Genomic DNA, 14,985 nt, shown 5'->3' with positions numbered 1-14,985 from the left:
TAACCTGGTTTCTTCGACTTTTTATTTTCAGCATTAAATTTGATCAATAAAAACCCTGTTAGACATGAAAAAACAAAAACCCTCAAAATGCGCTACTGTTTGGTTTTGGCATATATGCATGTTGCTGAGTTCTGGTTTAAGTGCAACCCTTCAAGAAAAAACAGTCCTCTCAGTATATTCGTTTTGTAAAGCTTTGCTGTATTTCCAGCTACAAGAGAAGAGATGGCTTAGTCCTTCAAGATAATCCAAATCTGAATGAATTTTCAAGTTTACCAGGCTAGATGGGTTTGACATTATAACATTTTGCACAAGGAGTGACACCTGTTTTTGAAGGGAAATATGTGTTTATTTTTAAATACTTCACTTAAAGACTGATAAAAGACTCTTACCATGTCTTTTGAAATATTCCTCACGTTAGATAGAATACAGATGTCATAAGGGTGAAATTTCAATCGTTTCTCTTTTTAACCATATTTACAATTAGCTATGTAAATCCTCTCCTCCAATCCATGGAGGAAACAACTCTCTCTCACTGCACTGAGTGGTGACACCGGTTCACATGAGCAGTCCCTGCTCCTGCAGAGGTAGCACCTGACTTCTCCCAGAAAACTCCCAGCATCGCCGCACAATGGATAACTGTGTCTGAAGTTAGAGACAAGTTACCTACAAGTTCTCCCTGGGGCAAAATAAGGGGAAACATTTCATTTCTGACAGGCTGCAACTCCAAGTCCCACTGTACATAAAGATCTCACTTAAGGTTTATGAAGCAGCAATGAGACTGCAGGAGAGACACAAGCCTCCTGGGATACAATCATTCACTTCCACATAGGCTGTTAATGAAGGGTCATCCAAAGCAAGTGTCAGTAGAAATGAGGCAGGACAGAAATTCTTTCCGATCCTCCATAATCAATGTAATAACAGTACTCAATGTAATCTCTCTGCAAAGTAAATTGAAAACGGAAAATTGGTCGCAGTCCCAGCTTGAGATCATTAGTACCGTGTCCATTGCTGTCAGGAGGCTTCAAAAACAGAGATCCCATGATGCTCTTTAAGTGATGCACTAAGCTTTAATTTAACAGATTCTGAGGTCTTATTAAAATATCAGGGTTATTGTTGCAGCTGTTGCTGTAGGAGTTGAACAAAACCAAAATATTATTGATTGCATCACCCCGGCATGCAGAGTCCCCAGACAAGACAGAATACCATTGTGCCAGACACAACCAATCTCTGCATTCACAGCCAGGGCCATGCGCTACAGAGAGACTTCTGAGGGAACCTGCCAGCAGTGCCAGAGGGATTTTGGAGCACCTGCAGAACCAATATCTGTAATCTTTATATTTTGGGAAAAAAAAAATAATAATAATAATAATAACATCTTACTGAGGTTGTTTTACAAAATTCAGCCCAGACTTCAGCCTAGTGCCAAATGGGGCTTGAGTCATTAGACATGTCTGCCAGTTATGTTTGTCTTTAAATGGCAAATTTTCATTGCTTAAATTTCTGTTTATCATGTTAGTTCCTAGGGAACTTAGAAGTAAATTTTTCCAGACAATTCTTTATTCAACTTTAAGATTAGCTGCTAGTTCCTGACTGCTGTTTCTATTGAATTACTGTCCAAAATTTGATTCTTTTTCTTTGAGTGGTTACTATTAATTTAGATCCCTCTCAGTCATGTGGGTAATTCAGATCATTGCTTTATCGTGTCTTTATCCAAGAAAAAGCTTCATAAACTTTAACTGTCACTGTGATGCCCAAGCACTCACTAGTCTCTAGAATTTCTTGGATTCTTTTGTAAATTCTACCTAAATAATATTATCTGCTCTTCATTTATTCTCTCTTAACCTATAAGAATACAAGGCATCAGCTTTAGTGCAGAATATTGCAGCTCCGTCTCACTTGTTGGAAAGCTGAATGTTTTTTTTTGTTGTTGTTATTTGTTTGTTTGTTTGTATTTAGTCCTTTTCTTTTACCATTGCTTAGCATACTCTGGATTCACCAAAATGTATTACTACACATCTTGTGACTTTCTAATCCTTACCCCTATAATAGGCTCCAGGAATGCAAATTCTGACATACAGCTCTCTTATGTCAGGAATAGTATTTAATATTCTCACACAGCATTATTAACCAGTGACTGAGACCTAAACCTCTCGGTGCAGCCAGAGACACCTTCACTTCCCTACAACTTCCTCAAAGTAACATGTGCACTCCTTAAATCTACAGTCAACTAACTCATACTCACTTTGTGATTGTTCTGTCAATGTGATTTACATTTCTAATAACCGTGGGCTTGTTCCCAAGTCTTCTCTGACAAGCAATGATGAACCCATCATTTTCTGCAAGGACTTCTCATGCACTGAGAGGTAATTAGTCTTCGCTAACAGGGAGGTTACCATGTGCCCAAGATCTGCGGACCATCCAGTGACCTCCAGTGACACAAGGCTCTGGATAGGTAAAACTGCCAGGCTTCCTGCCTGCTGTAATACACATCATTTGGGATAACTCTTAAACCAGATGAGCAACTCAAGACTGGTCCTCTGGCTGTGAGGAGCAGGACAACTGCATGAAGCGCCCAGATGTGCTACTTTGTCTTAAGGAAACCACCCCTTCCTTTCACACAGTTTGGAAGTCAGCTCTGACTTGTTCTCTCCCTCTAAAGTTTTGAAAATCTTTGACTTCATTCACAAAAAGGGTTGTGATTTAGCTCAGCTCTAGAAATAAAAATGTACTTTTTTTTTTTCTTTAATTCTTATTGTATGCCTACTAGCACTCATGTAACAGCTGATTCCTCTCAGTGCTGGACTGCGGGGCAGTACAATTTTTAGTACCATTTTTTACTACTATTTCCTCACTTAGTTGTAGAGCTCCTTTCATTTCAACAGAGTACTCTACCAATGAGCCAGTTATAAACTCCCAACCTGTAACCCAAAGGGCTCCTTTGCAAATCCCTTGCATTTTGCAGCTCTTTCAGTAACTTTTCCCTTCTCTCTTTTAAACAGTACTATTTCCCACAGAAGCAGAGGAGAAATGGGCACTGCTTAAAAAGGTCAAAAATGTACCATGATCTCCACGGTCTGAAGAGTTCTTGATAGAACAGTGTTTTAGTGTTGACTTAAAATTATTTGAGTTAAGTTAAGAAGATTCAAAGATACTGTCAGGAAGGAGTCCAATGAAGGTGGCCTTCCTGCTCTAACTCCAGACCCAAAGAAGTATTATTGTTCCTTTAAAGCTTAATTACGCTTGTACTTAACACTGAAGTTTCTTCTCTTTTTATTCACTCTGTTGAGTGAAAGCTGAGTTTAAAAGCAAGTTTACTGTATGTTTCAAAGAACACTTGGTTTTGAGTGTTTGAGGTTCCTTTGTTGTTAGCATCAGTGAAGGTCAGCCAACTCGGCTCTGTCATTGACAGGCTCCTATTTTATTTGGCTAATACATTCTACTTAGCATCACAGACAACAATCAGACATATTCTTAACAGTAGGAAGTTGCAGAAGAACAAAAGGCATGTGTGTGCTATCTAAGATTTCCTTGGAGTGAATTACACTGGATGAATTATTCGGAATTATTCAGAAAAAGAAATTGTTTACTATCATAACAGATGCTCCAGACAAAGAAAAGAGGAAGCTGTTGCAGCCTCTGACTGAGCCATAGCTTTTTGCAGCTGAACATGGTTGTGCAAATTAGCTGGTAAACTTTATGGAAGAACCCAGAAAGAAGCAATTAGAATTACAGTGCCAGTTACAAAATCTGTAGTTTGTAATCAACCAAAATTGTGCAGTTTTCCATATTCTCTGCTGATAATGCAAATGTAACCTTTGAAGGAAACTGCTCTGTATGTAGCACATCCTGAAAGCAAGAACAAACACTGAAGTCCAAGCAAATAGCTTCTAGGATGGTAGGTTGCATGTGTCTCAGTCAAGTTATATATGGGCATTACACAGATCGTGAGCAAACTCTACAAAGCATGTGTTTTGGTCATTGGCACAAGTAACAGACAGAACAAAATCCTGAGAGCAAAGCAAGAACCATGATAAAACCAAAATGGACTGGCTCAAGACAAGGGAGTAGAGATCCCTTGTGGAAAGACCAGTGCAATCTGCATTGCTCAGGAAGGCAATGATGACAGCTTCCAAATATGTGAAAGGATGCAGGAAAAAGAGGAATACAACAAAAAAACAAAAAACACCTCAGGATTCTGGAGAAAAGACCAAGAGGAATGAACTTGAAATGCAAGCAGAGACGGTATGTTAATATCAGAAAAAAAATATATATATATCCTATAGAAAGCACAGGTAAGCAGCAGAATGTCTACGAAGCTTGTAAAATGTCAGTGTGAGCATACAGTGATCATATTTGCCAGAGAGGAGGATCTGCTATGACACAGAATTGCCATGGACTCGGGGAAAGGGTGAACATCTGACAGATCTCTTATAGATTCACCTGCTTTATTTTCTCATGTTGAAATAGACAAGGGGAAGAGAAAACTTTACTGATATTGTCTCGTTTCATCACTACTGAAAATACCCATGTGAAGTTTTATCTGAATTTTGGGTTCATGCAACATCTTTCTTCAAAGTCAAGATGGAAAAATTGACATGTGCTTAGGCAAACACCAAAACTTTGAATCTTCTGGAAGACAAAAATAATATTTCAGGTGAATTTTCAATATTTTCTAATAATTAGGTTGTAGTTCCTTCTACACACAATGAAGATCAGGTCCCTAAGGAGACATCTCATGTGCAATGATCTAAAGCAGGTGACTTGCCAGTACAGGAAGAATTCCCACTTCTCAAACCTCTTACCTTTGGCCATATGCTTCTAGCACATTTCTTGTGAAAAATCAACTGAACACAAGATCTGGTGGAAGGCAGAGAGGGAGTGTGTGGTTGATGCTGACCACACTAGTGGAACCAACCCTTTCAGCAATATCTTAGCGTGATATGCCATTATACGTAACATGTACTGCATCTCAATATTAGCTGGTACTACAACAGGATTACTCACTGAAAAGCTGTGAAAGGCTACTGGTGATTACAACCTGCACATTAAAGTACTACAGACATTGGAGACTGGAAGTTCCTACAAGTACAGTGTAAGTTGTGCAATACTGCTCCAAACTATCTAGGCTTGCCAAACAACTCCAATGGAGAAATTGAATCTGAATGGAGATCTTAGAGGGACTCAGAGCAGGGCATGGTTCTTCCTTATCATTTTAGTCACACAGAAAGTTCTGACCTTTGCTACCTCCAGGGTCCATTCTGGAGCAATCAACATTTGACTGTTACTACTTACTTCACAGGGATGAGGACAGTTTAATTAACAGTGTCACCTGCTTTGAAGCTCATTGCTCAGTACAATGCATAATTACTCCATGAGTAATTACTGTATAAAAGTAGTTAATTTGCCCATACTAATAGCTTTCCAGATCATTAAATTAATCTCTGGAGTTTTTCAGGACACCACCTTACATCATTTAGAGGTTCACTTTGTCTTATTGTAAGTTAGAGGAATCCAAATTCCTGTCCTTATACTAGGGACATATTGTACCATAACATTTAACTGTTGTCCCAAGATTTAGAGGTGTGGGGGGGGTTGTTTGTTTGTTTGCTTGCTTGCTTGCTTGTTTTGTTTTCTTGTTCGTTTTGTATGATTATTTTAAATCACAACCTCTGGGTTTGGTTTAAGTTCTATTTATTAATTTTTACAAGGTTTGTTCAGTTACCCAGAGTACCAGTTGGAAACTTATAAAATGAAATGAACGTTCAGCTACAGTATATAGTACAGAGATATGAGGTTCATTGATCCCTGCAGCAAATTAAACATAAATAATTGCTTTCTTTTTTATTGCAGCTGTTGCAAGCTTTTTCCCCTCCATGTCTTGATATGTGTTATTGAATGCAACATTCAAGATGAGGCAGAAAAAATGTCAAACATATAACGATGAAAACACAAAAAGATGGTCCACAGTATCAGTATGTATCATTGCTTTTGCTAAGAAAGAATATTTGCTATTAAAGTATATTGCCAATATGCTGAAAAGCTGCCTAGTCACTAAAACTTTTATTATTTTTGAGATACATTCATTTTTACTGTATATAGATAAGTTGCAATAGACAGCATATAACCATAATGCCAGTTCTTTGATATGGATTAGAGAAATATTCATAAAGAAAAAATTTCTGCAATCTGGGCCTCCATTAGAGACATGTCAACATAAACAGCAAAGGCTAAACTGGCAAATGGCAAATGCCACTTTACTTTCATGTTTAATTTTGTTTGCTGTAGCCTACTACATATAGACCAGCCACTCACTTAGAAACACACGTATTTTGTATACTGCAATAAGTTTAAGACAAACCTCTAGTCTAGCACTTTCTCTCCCGTTCCTACACTGGTACAAACAGAAAAGTGAAAATTACAGATTACACTTTCAGAGGCAGGCCACTACTGCTTCCTACACCTTACCCCAGGACTGGTGTGATCTCTGGGGAGGTCCTTTGTAGCACCTTTCATGTTCCTGTTATTAAAAGACCTACCTCCTCCCTGCAGCTGTGGGGTGGGGTATGAGGCTAATAACTCTGAGTACCTCTTCTGCAAAACCGTCCCATTTCCCTGGTCATCCATGTTGCAGAAAAGCTTCCCCAGTTTACAGTAACTTGGCATAAGATATCAAATTGGGAATAATCATTTCCTTCCCCATGTTCTCTAAGGTCTCTTAATATGTCTGTTGTGCTCCTCATTCTGCACATCTCTTCTCTGCTCAGCTTCTCCTGTTACAACATGCAGAATGCAACATTAAAAACTACATAAATCATGCTTCTTGGTGACAATAATTTTATAATCATCTTACTGCACCGATAACATTAATTTTCTTGAGATCTTAATTTAAAAGAAAAAAGTGAGACAACAGATATCAAAACAGGATTTAGATGCTTCAATTGAATGAACACAAGCAAATGCCCCTACCATGTTCTGCTCATAAACAACGGTTATTTTAGGGTGACTCCATCATATATGATACAGAGATAAGACCTTTGAACAATCTTCTGCAATACCCACTCCTTGGTGGTAAGGAATGGAAATGGACATTATAACGGTGGTCACTTCACATCTAATTTAAGGCAACTAGCCCAGCATTATGAATAGATAACTGTAAAACAATATAAAAACCAACGTTTTCTATGAATTCTTAGATCACAATTTTAATTATCTTGTTAGCTTTGAGTTGTGCAGTACTAAGCTTTGGAAACTGACTTAATCAATACAAGCGCATCTTTTAGCTCAGTTCCAACAGATCAACAGGAAATATGATTAGAGACACAAGGAGTCTGTCTAGGAAGTGGCTGAAGCTGTTCCAAGCAAAGAGGGGCACCCACATCATAGGAGGTACCCAAGAAGGAAGCAGCAGTACTGGTGACATAGGAGAAAGGCAGGCTCAAGGGATGGACTGCATCACACAGCGCGCTCTGACTCCATCATCCCTCAGATGGGAAAGAACCAGAGCTGCCGTGGGTGGCACAGAGGGTCCCAGGAGCCCTTTAGGTTCCCCATCCTCTGATGCCTTAAGCATTGTTAGCACCAGGCACATGCTGGCCATGGACTGTCTGCTCTCCCTCATTAGTACAACATGCACTGACCCATCTCCTGCACAATGCTGTGATTCACACAGCAGAGACATATTTATCCTCCCCAACACTGCTGTATAGTTCCCCATACATGCAGTTGTAGGGTTGTGAGTTAACTCCCCTTTATGTCCAGGGATGTGGGGCCACTGCTCTCCTCAGTTTGTGGCAATTAATCTCTCTTGACAAACTTTCCTTTGGCTTCATGTAAGCCCCAAATAAAAAAGCAGTAAGAAGAAGAAACCTATAAATACCCTGTAAGGGAGACTCATTGTTCACATCAACTGTCTTATCATGAAAAGAGGAGCAACTACTATTTCGTCCACCCCACAGAGCAACACAGCTTGTGAGACCCCAAATCAAGTGAGCTGAGCAAGGTCCAGGAAACATACAGACATTAAAAAGAAAAAAACAATGCACAGCATAGGTCTGCCACTCAAGATGAGATGCCAGGTAGCCAGATTATGCACATCAGCCACTGCTGACCCAAATACTGCTCTCATGATAGTATTCAGAAACCTTAAGCATTGGGTCCCTTCTCTCATATATGGAAAACTAGGTAATCTTATATAATAACAGGTGTCCTAACAAAAAATCTGACAGTATAAATCACCTATCATTAGGCAAAGTCTTCCCATCACACAGCCATGGCCTCACCAAGAAATGGGCACTGCACAGGTACTGCAGGTTTAATTCACTCCTATAACCATTTTAGGCTATTACCACAGGCAGCTCACCTGGAGCCAAAGCAACTTCATCAGCAAAGTGATGGGGACCTACTTCACCATGAAAAAAACTTTAATTTTTTAAGTGAGCAGAGGCAGTGGGATGAACCAGGTCTTCAATACGTGAAACTGCTCTGCTGTGGCAGAAATGATGACAGAGATTAAAAGAGCTTTCGCAATGTGGGCTCCACAAGATATACACACTTCAGAAACAGCTGCTCTGAGCAGGAGGCTTCTATTGTGGTTTTCTCTCTGCCTCCCTTTCTGATCTTCTCTACTGTAGATCATGTGCAAATTGATGTGACCCATGAAAAAGGTCAATGAAGAGGAAATTCAGGGGCCAGCATAAAGATAAAAGAGGAGACAAAATTATGATCATGCCCATCCAGAGAGGTCAAAGTCAGAAGAACAACTTTATCCTTTGAGACCACTCACGGCCGCATGAAACTCCATTAACTCTTTGCAGTGGTGCATCACAAACCTGTGCCTCATGCCCTGTGGGGTCAGTGTAGGGCAGCCTGCCACCAGGAGAGACAACGGCCCCAGTGCAACAGCCACAGCACTGCCACGGGGTCACAAACATGCTTACCAGTAGGATTTATGGCCACCTGGGACTGCACTAGTTCCAGAGGCAGGCACAAAAGCCAGATCAAACAACTGTCACAGGCAGCGAAAGCCCCTGTCCCACACATGTATTAATCTCAGCCTCTTAACACGAGCTGGATATGGCACCATTATTTATCCTGGGTTTGGAGCTATAAACTACTGGGGTTAGCTGATAAGGCCTTCACTGAAGCCCTGGAGCATGCCCAGAGGAGGGCTATGAAGGTGGTGAAGGGCCTGGAGCACAGGTCCTGTGAGGAGCAGCTGAGGGAGTGAGGGGTGTTTGGTCTGGAGAAGAGGAGGCTCAGGGGAGACCTTACTGCTCTCTACAACTAGGTTAGACGTAGTGCTTTAGGTGATGGTTGAGTAGGTGACTTGGGTATTAGGGTGATGGTTGGACCAGATGATCTTGGAGGTCTCTTCCAACTTTAATGATTCTATAATCCTATGTTAACTAACTCCATAAGATCTTTCATGCAAAAGCTTCAAATTTAAATCTAAGATGTAGAAGAAATTGTAACAACATCTTTGAGGAATGGCATCACACAGAGCCTGTGACAGCCCATCACGTATGATTAAACCAGTTCCAGTTCTGGGAGAATGGAGTATTATAAACTGCACCTTAACTGAAAATTCACCAAGACAAAGGTGTCCTCAGAAGCCTCCAGGTATCCGCAGAACATCTCCAGGGACATTTTGAACCTGAGATCTTCCAGCATTTCTGTGTAAAAACTGAACACATGAAAAATATTTTGGAACAAACTGCACAAACAGGGTACATCTAAATTAGATCAATTTGTTTCGCTTTTGAGTAATAACAAGTTCATAGAAATCTGTGTTACTGAATGTTTGACAGCCTCTGTGAAGGTATATTTGGATAAATTTCTCTGCAACTAGTTCCTCCAAGCTGGGGTCAGGAGAACACTGGGACAGCTGTGGTAAAAATAACATAAATAAATAAATAATAATTAAAAATAAAAATGCTATCACAAATGTTTTAAGATCTTGATCAGGTCAATGATCACATTTTAATCACCCTTGTGGTATTTTTCCCTCACAACGTAGCTCTAAAATCATGCAAACTTTCATACTTGTAGGCCACAAAAGAGATACATGCTGCTTTTTTATTGGTGAAATTCAGCTGCAAATTCCATCTAGGCCAGCCCTGCCTGTCTGCACAGCAGGGGCTTTGTCATATGTTTCCTTTCAAACATTTCCTATTGACAGTCACATTTTCCATATACGGGCTCAAGAACTAAAACAGCACTTCAGAAATTAAAAATTGATTTTAGCTCCAAAAATCTGACTGTGTAGGGAAAAAAAATAAATAAAATAAATAAAATAAATAAATAAATAAATCCCTATCTCTAAAGGCTGCTTTAAACATGAAAAGTGTTTGGAGTTTTTTTCACTTGGTTGTTTTCACATCGCTGATGTCTCTTCATGTTTCTCAGGATGACGGCAGTCCCTTTTCAAGATGTGATTTGTTCCCCACTGACTGCTGGGACCGGCTGCTTCATCACTAACTCCCCAAGGCCCCTCATTACAAAACCCTTGGTTTAAATTTGAGACATAAAAGGAAATTGGGCAGATGCAAGATAGACATTAGCCACAGCTTATTAGAAAAATAGTTCTTAATAGTCTTGATAGGAATAAGGTTCTTTATCTTCTAACCCCCAGATGGCACATGCACAGAGAATAAAGGGTTATAACAAGGTTACAACAGGCTTAGTATCATGTTTTTAACTGCATTCAGTAAGTATTTGTGGGGGGGCAGTGTCAGGGAAAACTTCAAGTGAGGTTTTACATATGTTTATACTCCCTTTATGTTTGTGTTATGATAATTAGCAAAATAACTTGGTTGGGCTACTTAAGTCATTTAAATTACATTTTATGACATAGAATTAATGAAAAAAATATGCCAGATATGTTTCATTTTTGTTTTATAATTCAAATAGCATTAAAAGCATGACTTAATTAGCTATCTTGTCATTTTTGGCCTAGAAGGAAGCAGGGAGCGATGTGTTTGCTCACTATGTAGCAGGTGAAGTCACCAACCACTCCATGTACCACTGTGCAGCTCCAGATGAGCGGTCCCCAGACCCCATGAGAGTCCCTGCAGTGAGGACTCCATGACATTGTCCCAGTCACAGGCAATCTAGATGTCTGCTCCTTCCATGCTCTCCCTGAAAAACAGACACCAGCTTACATATAAACAAACAGTGGTGACAAAAATTTTCAGAAGTCCAGTCATTTTTGGAGTCCGAAAACGAAAACTAGAGGCACCCACAACGAAAACTAGAGGCACCCACAATTAATGGACTTGGTTCAAAATGAAGGTCTTATATATATCTGGATCTAAATCCTGCAAGCTCTGGAGTCCTCTGCACACACTTCATTTTCAAGTCACACTTCATTTTCAAGACCCCAGCCCTGTAAGGCGGTACAAAACCTGATATTTCCATGCTTTTCTGCCAGCTGCTTTGCACATCCCAAGGGCCTGGGAAGAGGAACAGTGCCCCTGCTGCTGCAGGATGCTATGCCGCACTGCCAGAAAGGGGACACTGAGTTAGAAACACACAGGTACTGCCCCCCATCAATAATTAAAGAGATGTCCTCCCCTTGCAGAGTCTCACCTTCACCTGCAACAAACCCTTGCCCAAAAATATTAATTTCCTCTAACAGCTTGTTTCAATTTACCAATTACTTTGCCTCATAGCATTTGTTCTCCCTTTCTCTCTGAAGAAAAGGCCTCAGGAGCTATTATGTCAGCTGAGGATTTATGAGTTACATATGCTTCAGCCTATGGCACTTAGGACAATTATTTTTTTTTCCTTATAGGCATTTCTTGGAAGGTACCTGTCTCCCTGAGGACAGTATAAAATCTTGTTAACACTAATGAGACAGACGCCCTAATGGCAAAAGAGAATAAACAATCAAGTGCACCTTTCTTACTTTTCACTGATCCTCTTTGAAGTCCTATTGTTCAAAGAGCCTGCGAGAAACTCGTATCTCTCTCCCACGAGAATTAGTCAACAATTATTCCTCTTCCAAGAGAGATTTATTTTGAGTCAATGTTTTTCAAATCTATCTATTCATCAGGCTTACTCATGCATTAAGGATGATTTTCAGTGTACAATAGAAACTCCTGAAACAAGGAGCAATTAGAAACATCTGATTTCATGATGCATTTTCCCTCCATCAAACCAAGCAACTGTTTCCACAAGGAAAATGTAAGGACTCTCTGTCTTCCAAGCAGTTATTAAGGGTACAGAAGAAGCGGCTAAATTTCAAAAGCTGAAATGCAACAATAACTTGGCATGCAATGAAAGTTGTCAAATGACTGAATTTAGTTGTACGACAGCGGAATAAACATAAACATAAACTCAGCTCCATTCAGCTGAAAGAAAGCAGCTAACAATGCAAGCAACAGCAACAGCCAGGAGCATGGGTCAGAAAGTCTTGGCTTTGCCCTTGGTTTCTCGCCTAATTTCAGGCAAGCTCCACAATTGCTTTGCCCTCATCCTGAATTGTAAGGGGCCACTGAGTGTTATTTAAGAACGAACATTAAAAAGGTAATGATACTTTTTACGGGTGCTTAAAATGAAGCACACTTTTAAGCATTATACTGATGCAGGAACTCAGAGCTGCTACAGTCAATGGGCTGCTGCCATGTTCTTATCTGAATAACTTTCTCTTCTATATGATGATTAGTGACATCCAATATTATATAATTTCTTAGATATTATATATAACTAAACTAATAGTTGTAAAAACACCTCTTTTCTTAGTCAAATTGCGCAGCCCAGAAGAAAGCAAATTAATCCTCAAGGCTACCCAGATATTACGTTGCCCTTTTCATAGAAACCATAAAACACGGCCTGGCTAGGAAAAGTGAAAAATTAAACACCATGGCTTACTCATCTGTTATTTCTGTGTGTCACATCATGGAAAATATTCACATGGAGTAACAGAAGTACTCTCTAGCAACAGTTTCAAAAAAACAGTTCTTACAACTTTGCCTTTCTGTCTCTGCCACACAAATAGATGCAGGAAAGTTATGCTACAAAATATGCCTACTTCTGTTTTCTTCTCCTTGCTTTCTTTTGTGATTTTATTTCATTTCTGGCCTCTCCATATACAGAAAACTGGCCCTGCGGACACATCAAGCCAGGTAATGTTCATAGGTGAACAGTGCATCTTGCAGTACAGCAGACAAGTTCTCCCGAGGGGGAAATGTCAGCATAATTCACCAGCAAGTAAACAAACACAACTAACAGGCAAGGACCAAATTCAATGCATTCTTCCTTTTTACCGTCAATAAGACAAAGAACCAAAGGATGGCAAAATGGAAACAGGCAGCAGCCTAAGGTGCTAAAGAATATATAATACTTTAAAACAAAGAGAGAGAAAAAGAAGGAAAGAGAGGGAGAGAAAGAGAAGACGCTATTTCAAACAAATAATTTAGAAGCAGAATCCGAGCACAAGAGGAGAATATTGAACTTCTTAAATTTATTCTGGAAATGCTCACAGGTTCCATCAGCATGGTGTAATTCTGCACCAGCTTCTGCAATGGGAGCCATGGGAGCAAACATTGCCATTGACTGGTGGAGAGGTGGAGAATGAGATGCTTCTCCAAACCTCCTGTGACCTGGCTACTGAGAGTACCCATGGACTAGACTCAAGACTCATTGAGAGCTTTTCCATTCCTGGAGAAAAGCCAATGCTTTGCCCCTGGACTGTAAAACCACAGAGTCCTTTACAACCACACAGCAGATCACAATGCCACAGGACCCACACTGAGACAGAGCACACCTCCTAGAAAGTGCCTGAATTCACCACAGTCCTCTGTACATTGTGACCACAGTCCCTCACCATACTGCAGGCTTTTTTTTTATTTATTTATTTTTTGCATGGATACAAGCAAGCTGAACAAGGCTGAAGGGACTGTTTTGCCACCCAAATAAACGTCTTGTGTCCTTTCACTGAAACACAGTAATATCACCAAGAGTCCTTTCTACTTGCTTGCACTGCTTAGTACATCACAGATCAGTACCTGGGCTGGTGATCTGTCAGCACTACCTGATCACAGCACCACCACTACAAGACTGAAGGTGAGGACATCAGCCATGAAATATCACCACAATCTGCTATTGATCTGTCCCGTCTTCCACACATAGAATGGTTTGGGTTGGAGAGGGCCCTAAAGACCATCTAATTCTAGCCCCCTGCCAGGGGTAGGGACACCTCCCACCAGACCAGGTTGCCCAAAGCCCCATACAGCCTGGCCTTGAACACCTCCAGGGATGAGGCATCCACAGCTTCTCCGGATGGAGAACATGGAGTCCCTTCCCTACTGCAGTCTTCAGCCACTGTGCATACACACTCCAACAACTCTTTCTTCTCACAGGTTCCACAGAAAAAGAGTAAACAGCCTTGTTAATCATTATACACACACTAATTTATTCTTATTTATATATACAATAATTAATACAATAATTAATTCTCACTGCAGTTTTCTTGCTTAGACTGTAAGCTCTTGAGTTAAACCAGAAAACATTTTCTATCATATTCAGCATACTGTGGGCAGCATTGAAGAAGTTCAGAGAAAGAAGAAGCCTGTTGCACTGCTCAACCAAACAGCAGGCACAGAAATTAAGGGGAGTTTTGCAGCTGAATCCCTTAGTCATCCATTTATGCTTCCCCTTCCTCACAAATCAAAGCACAGGAAAGCAATTTAATCACAAATAAATACAGAATTAGCACTACAATTCAGTTCCTTATGCTCTTTCCTAGTTGCTTTTGATAAGTAGAGTCAGCAAACAACCAAACAGCAAAAGAAAAAAAAATAATGAAAAATTAAAAACCCTGCCAGTATCACTCTGCTGCAGATTTCATGAAGTCTTATTCCAGTCCAAAATCGAATATTTTTCTAGTTCAGTACAGTGTGGTTAAATAACCGGATTTTTCAGTCTCTTAATAAAGATCTGATTCTACTTGTATTACTGCAAAGCTCCAAAATTGCAGACTATACT

This window comes from Anas acuta, chromosome 2 (assembly GCF_963932015.1).
Source record: "Anas acuta chromosome 2, bAnaAcu1.1, whole genome shotgun sequence".
Taxonomy (NCBI): domain Eukaryota; kingdom Metazoa; phylum Chordata; class Aves; order Anseriformes; family Anatidae; genus Anas; species Anas acuta.
Note: the sequence above shows the minus strand (reverse complement) of the source record.